The sequence below is a fragment of the Caretta caretta genome, chromosome 3, assembly GCF_965140235.1.
Source record: "Caretta caretta isolate rCarCar2 chromosome 3, rCarCar1.hap1, whole genome shotgun sequence".
Classification (NCBI taxonomy): Eukaryota; Metazoa; Chordata; order Testudines; family Cheloniidae; genus Caretta; species Caretta caretta.
The window spans coordinates 28,378,818-28,391,420 of NC_134208.1; the positions used below are offsets into that span (position 1 = coordinate 28,378,818).

Genomic DNA, 12,603 nt, shown 5'->3' on the forward strand with positions numbered 1-12,603 from the left:
AGGTAGTTGTTGTAAGAAATTCGGAACAGACTTCAGCTATAAGCCTGTCCTCCAGAGATTGGTAATGTATGAACCTGTCTCTTTGTGCTGATTTCTCTATGTTTTAATAAACTGATTGAACTGACTTATCTGATGTCTTATCAATAAAATAATTGAACCCATTGGTATCAACAATACTAAAACAACCAAAGAAATTACAAATCATGGTTGAAACTCCTCCCACAGACAGCTCTCATAGATTCAGGGCCAGAAGGGACCGTTGTAATAGTTTAGCCTGACCGTATAGCACAGGCCAAAGAACTACCCCCCAAAATATCTAGAACATATCTTTTGAAGAAATAATCCAGTCTTAATTTAAAACTTAACCAGTGGTGGAGACTCCACCATGACCCTTGGCAAATTGTTCCAATGGTTAATAACCCTCAGTGACGTATGCCTTATTTCCAGTATGAATTTGTCTAGCTTCAACTTCCAGCCATTGGATCATGTTATACCTTTGTCTCCTAGATTGAAGATGCCATTATCAAATATTTGTTCCCCATGTATGTACTTATTGATGGTAAGCAAGTCACCCTTAACTTTCCTTTTGTTAAGCTAAATAAATAGATTGAGCTCCTTGAGTCTATACCTATAAGACATGTTTTCTAATCCTTTAATCATTCTTGTAGCTCTTCTCTGAACCCTATCTTGCAGTTCGGCATTGAAGCAAGAATGGGATGTAACATTAACAGGCAAAAGTGTGAATTTTAGACTTACCGCTGAAGGCCTTCCTCTTGTTCATTTGCATCACCACTGTCTTGCTCATGCTCACACGTAACCAGGTCTCTCTTTTGATGTCACCTAACTCCATTTGTGCTCCCTGTATAGCAAAAGCACATATAGGATAGAGAAAACTCTTGAATATGTACTGGCAGTGTTTTCATCTTTCTCAGGCAAAGGATCTGTTCCTGAAATCCTCAGATCACCTGAGAATTGCAAAAACCAGACACATCCATGTACACACTCTGTATCTACCCACTGTTTCTTGCCCTCCCTGGCATCATGGAGCTTCTCTTTTCAAAAGACTGAGTGTGTTAACCTTCAGGGCAGGATGCACAGCCCACTGGAAGATGGGTGTCGTTGGAGGAGATTCTGTTGGTGGTTTTTGTCCTAATCCTGCATTAACACAGGCTTATCTTTACATATGTGAGTAGTTCTATTGAAGTCAATAGGACTATTCATGTATGTGCATAACTTTACGCATGTTAATGTTTGCAGGATCAGAACCTTTTAGTGGGGTTCATTAAAACTCTTTTATGTTGCTCCCAGATTAGGTATTTTCTACGGGTAACATGCATTTATCAAGGGTACCCACAGCTTGTGTAAATGAAGACATTAAATAAATCATAAATCAGACAAAGGCACAAGAATGTGCCTCAGTGCATCAATAATTATGCAGCATGTGTATATTAGGATGTACAAAATATATTTATTTTCAGCAGAAAGTTTGGACATGTTGGCCTGAATTACACCAAAAGTTGTTTAAGACTAAGAGCATTTACACAGAAGAATGTCTAGCCCATAGTAAGCACATCTCTCCTTAACAGAAGATCTTTCACACAAAAAAAATATTCTCTGGACATTACTCATAATGATGTCAATAACAGTCATTGTTCTACCACTGTAAAATGAAAGGGATCATGGCCTGCAAAGGAAAACCATCCACTTATCTTTACCTTTTTGTACTGCTGTTAAAAATAAGAGGCCTGTTTCTGCCAGTTGTTACTTCTCAAGGTTTCTTGAGAACTCAGAGTTGTATTCTGCATTCCTGCAGGCTGGGGAAAGAAGACTCAATTTAAACAATCATGAGACTCAAGTGTTGGTGTGCAGATGGCCCTCTACCTTTATTCCAAGGGATATGGCAAGCAGAACTGGGGTAATCAAGCATAAGTGAAAGGTAGTCTAGGAAAGCTGGAGCTGAATGTTACACTTTCAGTGTTTAGCCAGAGGTCAATTGAAGGTTATTGCTATTAGTCAAAGTACAGGATTTTCACGATCTAGACAGTATACTTAGCAATGGTGGTGTGCTACGTGGCACCTTTAATTTGTTGCAGGAAAGAAAAAATGGATCAGCCTACAAAGCAGCAGAAATTACTCAGTGTGATCAAGTTTCAGGGCATTGCCTGCAGTGGTTAAGAAGTATTGCACAATCATTTAGGTCCATCATTGGAGATAAATGGTATTGGAAATAGCTGGATGCAGAATACCCGACTTAAAGAAGTAGAAGTTGAAAAGTGATACTGTGGTGGTGCATTACTGCTTTGAGAAATAGGATAAAACCATGGTGAAATGGCTGTCCAATTAGTAACACCACCTGCCATTCTCACAAAGAGACCAGTGACTCTGACTGAGGCAGCTTTCCCATCTCCTTCACTATCATTTACACAGTTCCAGTATCTCTCTTTTATCTTAAAAAGAACATGGATTCCTAAAGCCTGATTCTGGACCCATCAAAGTCAGTGCTGATTTCCTAATTGACTACAGTGCATCCAGGGTAGGAATAAGTTATTTAAAAACACTTGGTTGTGCTGAAATGTTCACTTACAGGACTGCTAATACCAGGTAATATTTTGACACTATCTGATGTTGAGTTTACTTGAAAGTATAACCAATAGACAGCAGGAGTCCATTTAAGCAATAAACCAGTCAGAGAGAGAATAAAGCAGAAGAGACATTACCGAAGATATGCACAGTATCTAAAAAACCTGCCTCACAACTGACGATAAGCATTTTCCTAAGCTTTAACACAAATACAGTCAGACAAAGAGAACTAGCAAGACAATCTGCTGTATCACCATCTGGTGCCTCATGAAATGTTACAGCAGAGTTTATTTCCCATTCTGTTAGATTTTCCATCTTGAATCCTTTCACATCACTGCACCCTACAGAAATACAGCTGAATTTTTACATCTAAAAGGTGAGAGACAAAGAAAACAGTACAGAAACACAGCTTTTTAAAACAAATCCCACACTACCACAGCAAGTCCCTTTGTGCAACTACACTATCAGAAGAACTAGTTAAAAAAATCTTATGCTTCAGGGTATAAACTGATCAGGAAGGAATTCACCTCGACCATGTAGTTGTATTTGTTTGCAAAATTGCTCTTTTCAATCTTGATTTATGTATATGTCAAAAAGTTGTTTATATAAAAAATATTACACATAAAAAGCTACACCATTATGAGGGGAATGCAGCAGAGCTCATCACTCTATCTAAGCATGGTGAGCTCTTGCAAAAATATATCTTGCGGTTTGGGCTGAGCTGTGAGCTAGCCCCACAGTGCAATGTAAGTGCAAGGTGACCTGCTGAAAGAAGACTATATTGGACTCAATTCAGCATTGCCCTGCACCATGTTGTGTCATTTATATCAGTGCAAAGTGGGTAAAAAAGCTACCACTCTGACTTGCTACTGCTAGGTGCAAGACAAAAAGTTGGACTCATTTTATTTATTTAGGTTTCAGTATTTTTTAGCTAAGCTCTAGCTGCAGGAAAGCTTTTGCCTGTGGTTAGTGAACCCTATTACCTCGAAAAATGAATGTGGGGATGCCCTTATAATAACCCACTGATAGCTCAGGAGGTCTGAGTTTCCAGGGTCGTTAAGGAAACACTAGAGGACACAGATGTAATCTTGTGATGACGTGATTGACACAGGCAGTATATCTTCCAAAACAAAGTATCATTTCATTAAAGAAGCTAATAATCCCTATTATAATTGTGACAAAGTTCCTCCTCTGCCTTCGTGTGTCCTGCGCTTATTGACGGATTTGCTCGCCTCAGAGATTCACGGCAGCCCTCAGTTTGGCCACTTTTGCCAGTGGCTCAAACCTGCCGTTCACTCGGCTAACCTCAACACTGGCCAGCATGGGGAAAAGGAGAACAATCACCGCAGACTCTGCTGGCCCACCTAGTGGGTTGGGGGACAGGCCAGAGACCTTCCCCTCTGGTGGGACACACAGTCCTGGTCAACTCCTCTTATATCAAATAGGGAGTTGGGGAGGATGGGGGGAACCCGGGCCTGCCCTCTACTCCGGGTTCCAGCCCAAGGCCCTGTGGATTGCAGCTATCTACAGTGTCTCCTGTAACAGCTCCGTGACAGCTACAACTCCCTGGGCTACTTCCCCAAGGCTACCCCCCATCACCTTCTTTATCCTCACAGCAGGATCTTCCTCCTGAAGCCTGATCACACTTGTATTCCTCAGTCCTCCAGCAGCATGCCTTCTCACTCCTTGCACACACTTCACTAACTGATGGGAGGTACGTTTTAAACCAGGTGTCCTGATTAGTCTGCCTGCCATAATTGATTCTAGTATATTCTTAATTGGCTCCAGGTGTCTTAATTAGCTTGCCTGTCTTAACTGGTTATAGCAGGTTCCTGATTGCTCTAGCGCAGCCCCTGCTCTGGTCACTCAGGGAGCAGAAAACTGTTTATCCGGTGGCCAGTATATCTGCCTTCGACTACTCTGCTGTACCCAACTGGCCTGGGTCTACCACACAATATAATCTAAAAATAGAAATCAGACATAAACCTTATTGCAAGTTAAAAAGCATTCAAACCTCAATCACATACAGCTCTCGTCCCCCAGCGCCTGTCCTCTATTTGCAATACATTCATAGAATCATAAAATATCAGGGTTGGAAGGGACCTCAGGAGGTCATCTAGTCCAACCCCCTGCTCAAAGCAGGACCAATCCCCAACTAAATCATCCCAGCCAGGGCTTTGTCAAGCCTGACCTTAAAAACTTCTAAGGAAGGAGATTCCACCACCTCCCTAGGTAACGCATTCCAGTGCTTCACCACCCTCCTAGTGATAAAGCTTTTCCTAATATCCAACCTAAACCTCCCCAACTGCAACTTGAGACCATTACTCCTTGTTCTGTCATCTGCTACCACTGATGACATCTTCATCATATGGCCCCACAGGAAGGAGGCCCTTGAAGAATTCCACCTGGATTTCAACAGTTTCCACCCCACCATCAACCTCAGCGTGGACCAGTCCACACAAGAGATCCACTTCCTGGACATTACTGTGCAAATAAGTGATGGTCACATAAACACCACCCTATACTGGAAACCTGCTGACCGCTATACTTACCTACATGCCTTCAGCTTCCATCCAAGACACATCACACGATACATTGTCTACAGCCAAGCCCTAAAATACAACCACATTTGCTTCAATCCCTCAGACGGAGACAAACACCTACAAGATCTTTATCAAGCATTCTTAAAACTAACAATATCCACCTGGGGAAGTGAAGAAACAGATTGACAGAGCAAGACAAGTACCCAGAAATCACCTACTACAGGACAGGCCCAACAAGGAAAATAACAGAACACCACTGGCCATCACATACAGCCCCCAGCTAAAATCTCTCCAGCACATCGTCAACGATCTACCACCTATCCTGGAAAATGATCTCCCACTCTCACAGACCTTGGGAGGCAGGCCAGTCCTCACTTACCAACTGTGCACCAACCTGAAGCAAATACTCACCAGCAACTACACACCACACCACAGAAACACTAAGCCAGGAACCAATCCCTGTAACAAACGCTGTTGCCTAATGTGTCCCCATATCTACTCTAGTGACACCATCATAGGACCCAGCCACATTAGCCACACCACCAGGGGCTCATTCACTGGCACATCTATGAATGTGATATATGCCATCATCTGCCAGCAATGCCCCTCTGCCAAACCAGACAGACTCTACATAAAAGAATAAATGGACACAAATCAGACATCAGGAATGATAACATAGAAAAGCCAGTCGGAGAACACTTCAGTCTCCCTGGACATTCAAATAACGATTTAAAAGTAGCCATCCTTCAACAAAAGAACTTCAAAAACAGACTTCAAAGAGACACTGCAGAGCTACAATTCATTTGCAAACTTGGGCTTGAATAGGGACTGGGAGTGGCTGGCTCACTACAGAAGCAATTTTCCCTCTCTTTAGTATTGACACCTCTTTATCAATTATTGGGAGTGGACCACATCCACCCTGACTGAATTGGCCTTGTCAGCACTGGTTCTCCACTTGTAAGGTAACTCCCTTCTCTTCATGTGCCAATATATTTATGTCTGTATCTGTAATTTTCACTCCATGCTTCTGAAGAAGTGGGTTTTTTACCCACAAAAGCTTATGCCCAAATAAATCTGTTCGTCTTTAAGGTGCCACCTAACTCCTCGTTGTTTTTATACAGTTTAAAGGATTCTAAGTCAAGCACTTTGCTACAAATGGCTAGTTTGTAACACATCACTGAGAGCAGTTCTTAAATTATACTTTTTTTATATAAGTAAATACAAATAAAATACACACTCACATTTCAAGTATACATATATTAAATAATATGGTAGAGTAGACTACACTAAAATTATAGTTTAAAAAAACCTAACAGGCTTACTTTCTACATCCTGTTCTTTTAATCTCTGTTGCTGCTTTATAAATTCTTTGGTATTCTTCTTTAATCGCGGTTGCTGCTCATATCTGGTCAGTCAGCTCCATTTGTTCTGGTCTTCTTCTTCTCTCTCTCGCCACAGTTTCTGATTCTTCTTTAGCAGCTCTTCTTGCTGGTGTCCAATTTCTGTCAGTCTTCTCCCAGGTTACATTACTTGCCGTCTCCTGACTTTCTAACTACCTGTCAGCACACTGCCTTTTATACTGTCAAACCTTTAGAATTACTGCACATGCTCACTACCAACATTACCTTGGGCATGTTCAGACTTGTTCAATACTAGTAACCTTGCACATGCAAGATACAAGATCCTAAAACATATGCCTTTAATAAGAAAGCAAATGATCATCTAAAGAGAACACAAGTGGTCATTTTATAATAGGGAATTAATAATATATAAAGCTGGGAACAAGGTGAGCAAAGTAGAAATCTTTAAAAACTCTATTAATAATAGTAATTAATAGAGAAGTGAACCCAAATGATATTATGTATGAACACACTGTCAAAATTGGCCAGAGATGACTATCAAGGGAGATCCAAATAACTCTCTTTGTTAAGAATTTAAATATTAGACCTTCTTTGTGGGAAAGCCATTAAATCATTTTATACACACATCAGCATACTATAGGTTTTTAATAAGTGTACCCAAGCAGCCATATACATACCCAATAACCAAGGTGTTTGTACACATGGACAAAGCTCCTAACACACAAACAACACTGGGGATCATAATTTATCCACCTGTGAAACTCATATATGATGAGTACCTAATGACACCAAATCACCTTGCTGGACGGGAGTCAAATGTTCATAATGTGATTGAGTTTACCTCACTGGAATGAATAAACCAGGATTACTTTTAAATAATAGCAATTGGAATGCAAATGCTGCTTGACTATTCATTTTTATGCATAAGAGTTATCATAATAAATCAATCAAACCTCTTAAACCTAAAATCCTCTTATGATAACATCCATAGAGGAGACCAAAGTGATTAACAGCTTTCCACAAAACTTGACCCCAGTTTAAAAGTTTACCCTTGAGTACAGAGAAAGCCGAGTCAATTTCTTAGAGTAAACATCATGATTGAAAATGGGAGATTTATCGTTTAAAAGGCATGATCCTGAACACATCACTCCTGGGAGACAGCAGCCACCCAATCACATAAAAATGTGGATTACACTGTCAATCAACTAGTGCATGCTAACTGCTGTAAAGATGGTAATCCCTGCAATAGTAGAACTGAGGCGTTTAAGGAGAAACAATACAAAAAAAGTGGTTACTCTGATGGTGAAAGAAAGGGGGAAGACTATCTATACAAACAGGAACTTTAAGGATATGTCTACATTGGAGCTTGGTGCGAGTAGACAGACTCAAGCTAGCTCAGCTCAAGCTCACATGCTAAAAATAGCAATGTAGACATTGCAGTTCCAGCAGAGACTTATCTAGCCACCCATGCTCAGGGGGTGAGGTGGGCATGAGAGCCTGAGTCACCATTGAAACCACAATGCTCACACTGCTATTTTTAGCATGGCAGCTCAAGCCCCTCTAGCCCAAACCTGTCTACCTGCACTGGGAGGCTCATTTCCAGCTGCAGTGTAGACATACCCACAAAGAGCTCTATGTTTTGTACTTTCTACATAAAGTGAGAATTACAAAATACATTCAGAATAAATCATCTCAGAGGGGAAGGAATATGTTCTTAGCCAGGCTTTAATTTGGCTCACAATATTGCAGCCTAGAAGAGTGATTCAGCAGCTGGCATGCCCCTTTTGGCTGGGCATGACCTAGCAGGATCTCCTCCTCTGCCACCCTCTTTTGACAGCAACCTCAGTCTTGATGTGGTCTGCTTCTGTTCATGCATGTGGTAATGTAGGTTATGAAAACTTGTTTCTGAATAGCTACAGGCCAAATTTTAATCTCAGGGACACATTTCTAACTTCCATTGCATTCAGTTGGAGTTGTGTGTGCATATCAGAAGGTGGAATTGTGCCTTAAACTCATGTATTGTAATCTACCATTCCAGGGGGGAAGAACATACCTCTCAACTGACCTAGATTTTGTGGGATGTTTTAGTATCCTTTCACCTTGCTGTAATCCCCTAGAGTCTGAGTCATGCCTCCTAGTTCCAGATTATGGAGATTCCACCAGTGTACTCCCACCAGGGGGCCATCTGAGAGCTTCCCTCCTATTTCTCGCAGGGTGCCAGGCCCTTTTCTCTCCATGGAATTTACTTTCTTTTCCATACTCCACAGTTTGCAGAGTTGGGTATAAAAAGAATCAGCAGAATAGGAACAATTTAGGCAGTATGCATACATCAAGAGGAGTTAAGGGGGAATGGGGAAGATTTAAGAAAAATATGGCTTTGTTATTATTTATGAGTAGTGTCTGGTACATCACAGTGTTTAGTGTGTTACAACCATCAAAATATAATATATATCATGAAACTAGAGCTCCTCTCCATAAAATGACTTAGACATTGCAACACTGAGCATTGCTAAACCTATGTTTTAGGTGCCTAGTCATCCAATGGAATCCATAAAGCTATAATCCACAGTTGGCACCTATAAAGTGTGTGGGGAGAGACAGGCACCTAAGAATGGGATTCACAAAAGCCAACACCATAGGTTAGGACAGGGGCAGGCAAACTTTTTGGCCTGAGGGTCGCATCGGATTTCTGAAATTGTATAGAGGGCCAGACAGGGGAGTCTATGCCTCCCCAAACAGCCAGGCATGGCCCAGCCCCCGCCCCCATCTGATCCCACGCCCGCTTCTCACCCCCTGACAGCCCCCCCGGGACTCCTGCCCCGTCCAACCCCCCTTCCTTCCTGACTCCCCACCCCCCCACCCCCGGGACCCCTGCCCCATCCAACCACCCCTTCTCCCTGACCGCCCCCAGACTCCTCGCCCCTAACTGCCCACCATACCCATTCAATCCCCCTCTCCTTCCTGATTCCCCCCCAGGGACCCCTGCGCCATCCACCCCCCGTGCTCCCTGTCCCCTGACCACTCCCCACTGCCCCATCCAACCACTCCTTTCCTTCCTGACTGCCCCCCCGAGACCCCTGCCCCCATTCAACCCCCGTTCCCTGCCCTTTGACTGCCCTGACCCCTATCCATGCCCCTGACCACCCCCCTAACTCCCCTGCCCTCTATCCAATCCCCCCGTGTCCCCTTACCGAGCTGCCTGGAGCACCAGTGGCTGGCAGCATGGCTGCACCAGGAGAGGCAGCCACGCCGCGCAGCACAGAGCACTGGGTCAGGCCGGGCTCTGTAGCCCCGTCGCCCAGAGCATTGCGCCTCACAGCGGCATGGCTGCGGGGCGACAGCAGGGGAGGGGCTGGGGGCTAGCCTCCCGGGCCAGGAGCTCAGGGTCTGGGCAGGATGGTCCCGCGGGCCGTAGTTTGCCCAGCTCTGGGCTAGGAGCTTCCTAAACTAACAAACAATAGATGCACAAGCTCCGCCCCCTCTCCAGGAGTTAAGCACCTAAATTCTTTTGTGGATCTGGGTTTAAGTGCCTGATTCACTGTTCTTCCACCCCTGAACCAATGCATGACCAATATGGCAGTATTATTCTTTGCAGTGTGGTTGCACCTCAGGGACCCCTGCATGGGATCAGTGCCCTGTTGTGCTGGGGACTATAACACATATAACAAAAAGATGGTCTGGGTGCCAAAGAGCTAACCATCTAAGTAAATGAAAAGGACAAGTATCATTTTAAAGTATATTTAAAAGGAAATATCACATATTTTGCTCATTAGATCCACAGTGGATGGTTTGGAGGATGAATAGTATGAAAGGACAAATCAAACAGTATTGTGAAGTGAGGGTATAAAGACCATAAAGGGATTTATTATAGACTACAGGAAATACATGTGGGTTAACAGAATGCCCACCCTGTATGTGAGGACTCTGATTTAGATTCCCTTTTTGAGCTAACAAGTCAGGTCATTAGAATTTTACATGCCATCATTTGCACCAAAAGTAAATTCCCCTGGAATGGGGTGCCCACTGTTACTAGGGGGCAAACAAATGTGAAGCCATGTTGATACTCTTTTAAAAAATCAGCCCCTATATCCATGGAATATATAAAATTCCAAATCGAAGAGAGGAATTCAGTTACTGAAGAAAAGTAAATGTGGTGGAATGAGATACAGATTTGTTAGCTCAAAATACTAACACCAAGTGCCAGTAAGGAAGTCACATTGCAAATCTCATCATGGAATAGTTCTTTAAAACTACTTTAGGCTGCATTAATAATCAATACCACTGCAAAATCAAATTGATCAATTCTGACAAAGGTGGAAGATGGGGAATACTTTGAAAACAACATCATGAAATAATTTGTTTGAGTATATATGAGATAAGAGATGGATTAAAGTATTACTCATTATTTTGCATAGTTAAAATCTTGGGTAATATGCAGATTCACAAGCTGCACAAACAGATGTTCATTCTAGGCCTGCCTGTTTAAAAAACAAAAGAAAACAAAAAAAAAAAAAAACCAAAAAACATACAGCTTATCAAAAGGGACAGAAATTCTTAGCTCCAGAAAAATATTTTATTTTTAAAATTTGAAACAGTAAAGATTGACAAAAGCCTGCAGGCTTCACATGATAGAATAGCTGTGTTTAAACTAAGTTTTTTGAATTGTTTAAAAGTAAAAAACATTGTGAGAAATGCTGTCCTTTAAATCCACGGAGCAGCTCAGCTATAATCAGATTGTACATGTCTATTGAAAATTAACTGGTGCAGCAGAATTTATGTTAGTATGTGTTAGGATATAGATATTCAGGCCTGTCTGTAAAGACCTATACTCTAAGAGTTTAGTGTATTCTTATCACTTAGCTAGTGATAGAGGTATAAATTCACTGTCTGCCAGTGTAATGGCCTTCTCTTACTGTGACAGTCTGAGGCCCTGTTCTTAGGCTAAGGCCTTTGGCTAAGCAGCAGAGCCAGCCATAAGCTGGGAAGCGACCGGTCACATCCTTACTTTCCAACCTAGTCACATTGAAATAAGGTGCTATTGGGCTGTTAAGAATACAATCCTGTCCTATCACCTTCAGAGAAAGGGAAGTGGCCTAGAAAATGTAAAAGGAAACTTAGTTTGATAGCATCCTGTCTGGCAAGAACTCACTTATCAATAGCTGGGATGTGAAATCCTCACTTCTGTATTGTTTTGTCATTATAGTTCCACTTTGCTATTGTTTATTTGGAGGGTCTCTGTCTGGTTCTGTGATTGTTTCTGTCTGCTGTATAATTAATTTTGGGTGTAAACTAATTAAGGTGGTGGGATATAATTGGTTAAATAATCATGTCACAATATGTTAGGATTGGTTAGTTAAATTTCAGTAAAATGATTGGTTAAGGTATAGCTAAGCAGAACACAAGTTTTACTATATAGTCTGCAGTCAGTCAGGAAGTAAGAGGGGGAATGGGAACAGGGAATGGGGGTGGGAAATTGGAATCATGTTTTGCTAAGGAGGGGAATGGGAACAGGGACACAGGTAAGGCTCTGTGGTGTCAGAGCTGGAAAGGGGGACACTAAGAAAGGAAACTGGAATCATGCTTGCTGGAAGTTCACCCTAATAAACATAGAATTATTTGCACCTTTGGACTTCGTGTATTGTTGCTCTCTGTTCATGCGAGAATGACCAGGGAAGTAAGTGGGTGAAAGAATAAGCCCCCTAACATCTAAGTATTAGCCTTAAGTTAGAAGAGTATAAATTTGGCAACACCTGGCAAATTCCCCCAGAATATAGCTAGTTAAAGTGAATAAGCATGTATTCTTTCAGTAATTTCATGGACCGACTATTCCTCAGAGAGAATATTATATTATCCTTGAAATGTCAATGTCCTAGGAAGAATAGTATAAGCACCAAGGTTTCTTAGTGAAACAGGATAAATCACTTTCCATGGCTTAAATAAGCATTAATAACAGAATAATGCTTCCAAAACGTTGTTCTATTGAGAGAGAGAGAGAGAGAGAGAGAGAGAGAGAGAGAAGAAGGAGGAGGAGGAGGCTTAATATTTTAATATTTATATAGAGTTGATTGGAAAGCAGAAAATCATTTGCTTTATGTTCAGATTTCAGTGAATGGGTAGGG

At 41.9% G+C, this 12,603-nt stretch overlaps 1 protein-coding gene across 2 annotated transcripts in view; it reads right to left on the bottom strand.

Annotated features, from left to right (window-relative positions):
- Positions 1-6,658, bottom strand: part of LOC125633213 (uncharacterized) — a 29,264-nt gene extending 22,606 nt beyond the window's left edge. The window contains exons 1-3 of one of the 2 annotated variants that reach the window (XM_048842200.2): positions 6,446-6,658; positions 1,716-1,814; positions 757-859 (exon numbers count right to left, since the gene is read on the bottom strand). The gene's annotated coding sequence lies outside the window, so the exon portion shown is untranslated. The remainder of the gene's footprint in view (positions 1-756; positions 860-1,715; positions 1,815-6,445) is intronic. The other variant, XM_048842199.2, reaches the window with a different exon arrangement.
- Between the last annotated feature and the right edge of the window lie 5,945 nt (positions 6,659-12,603).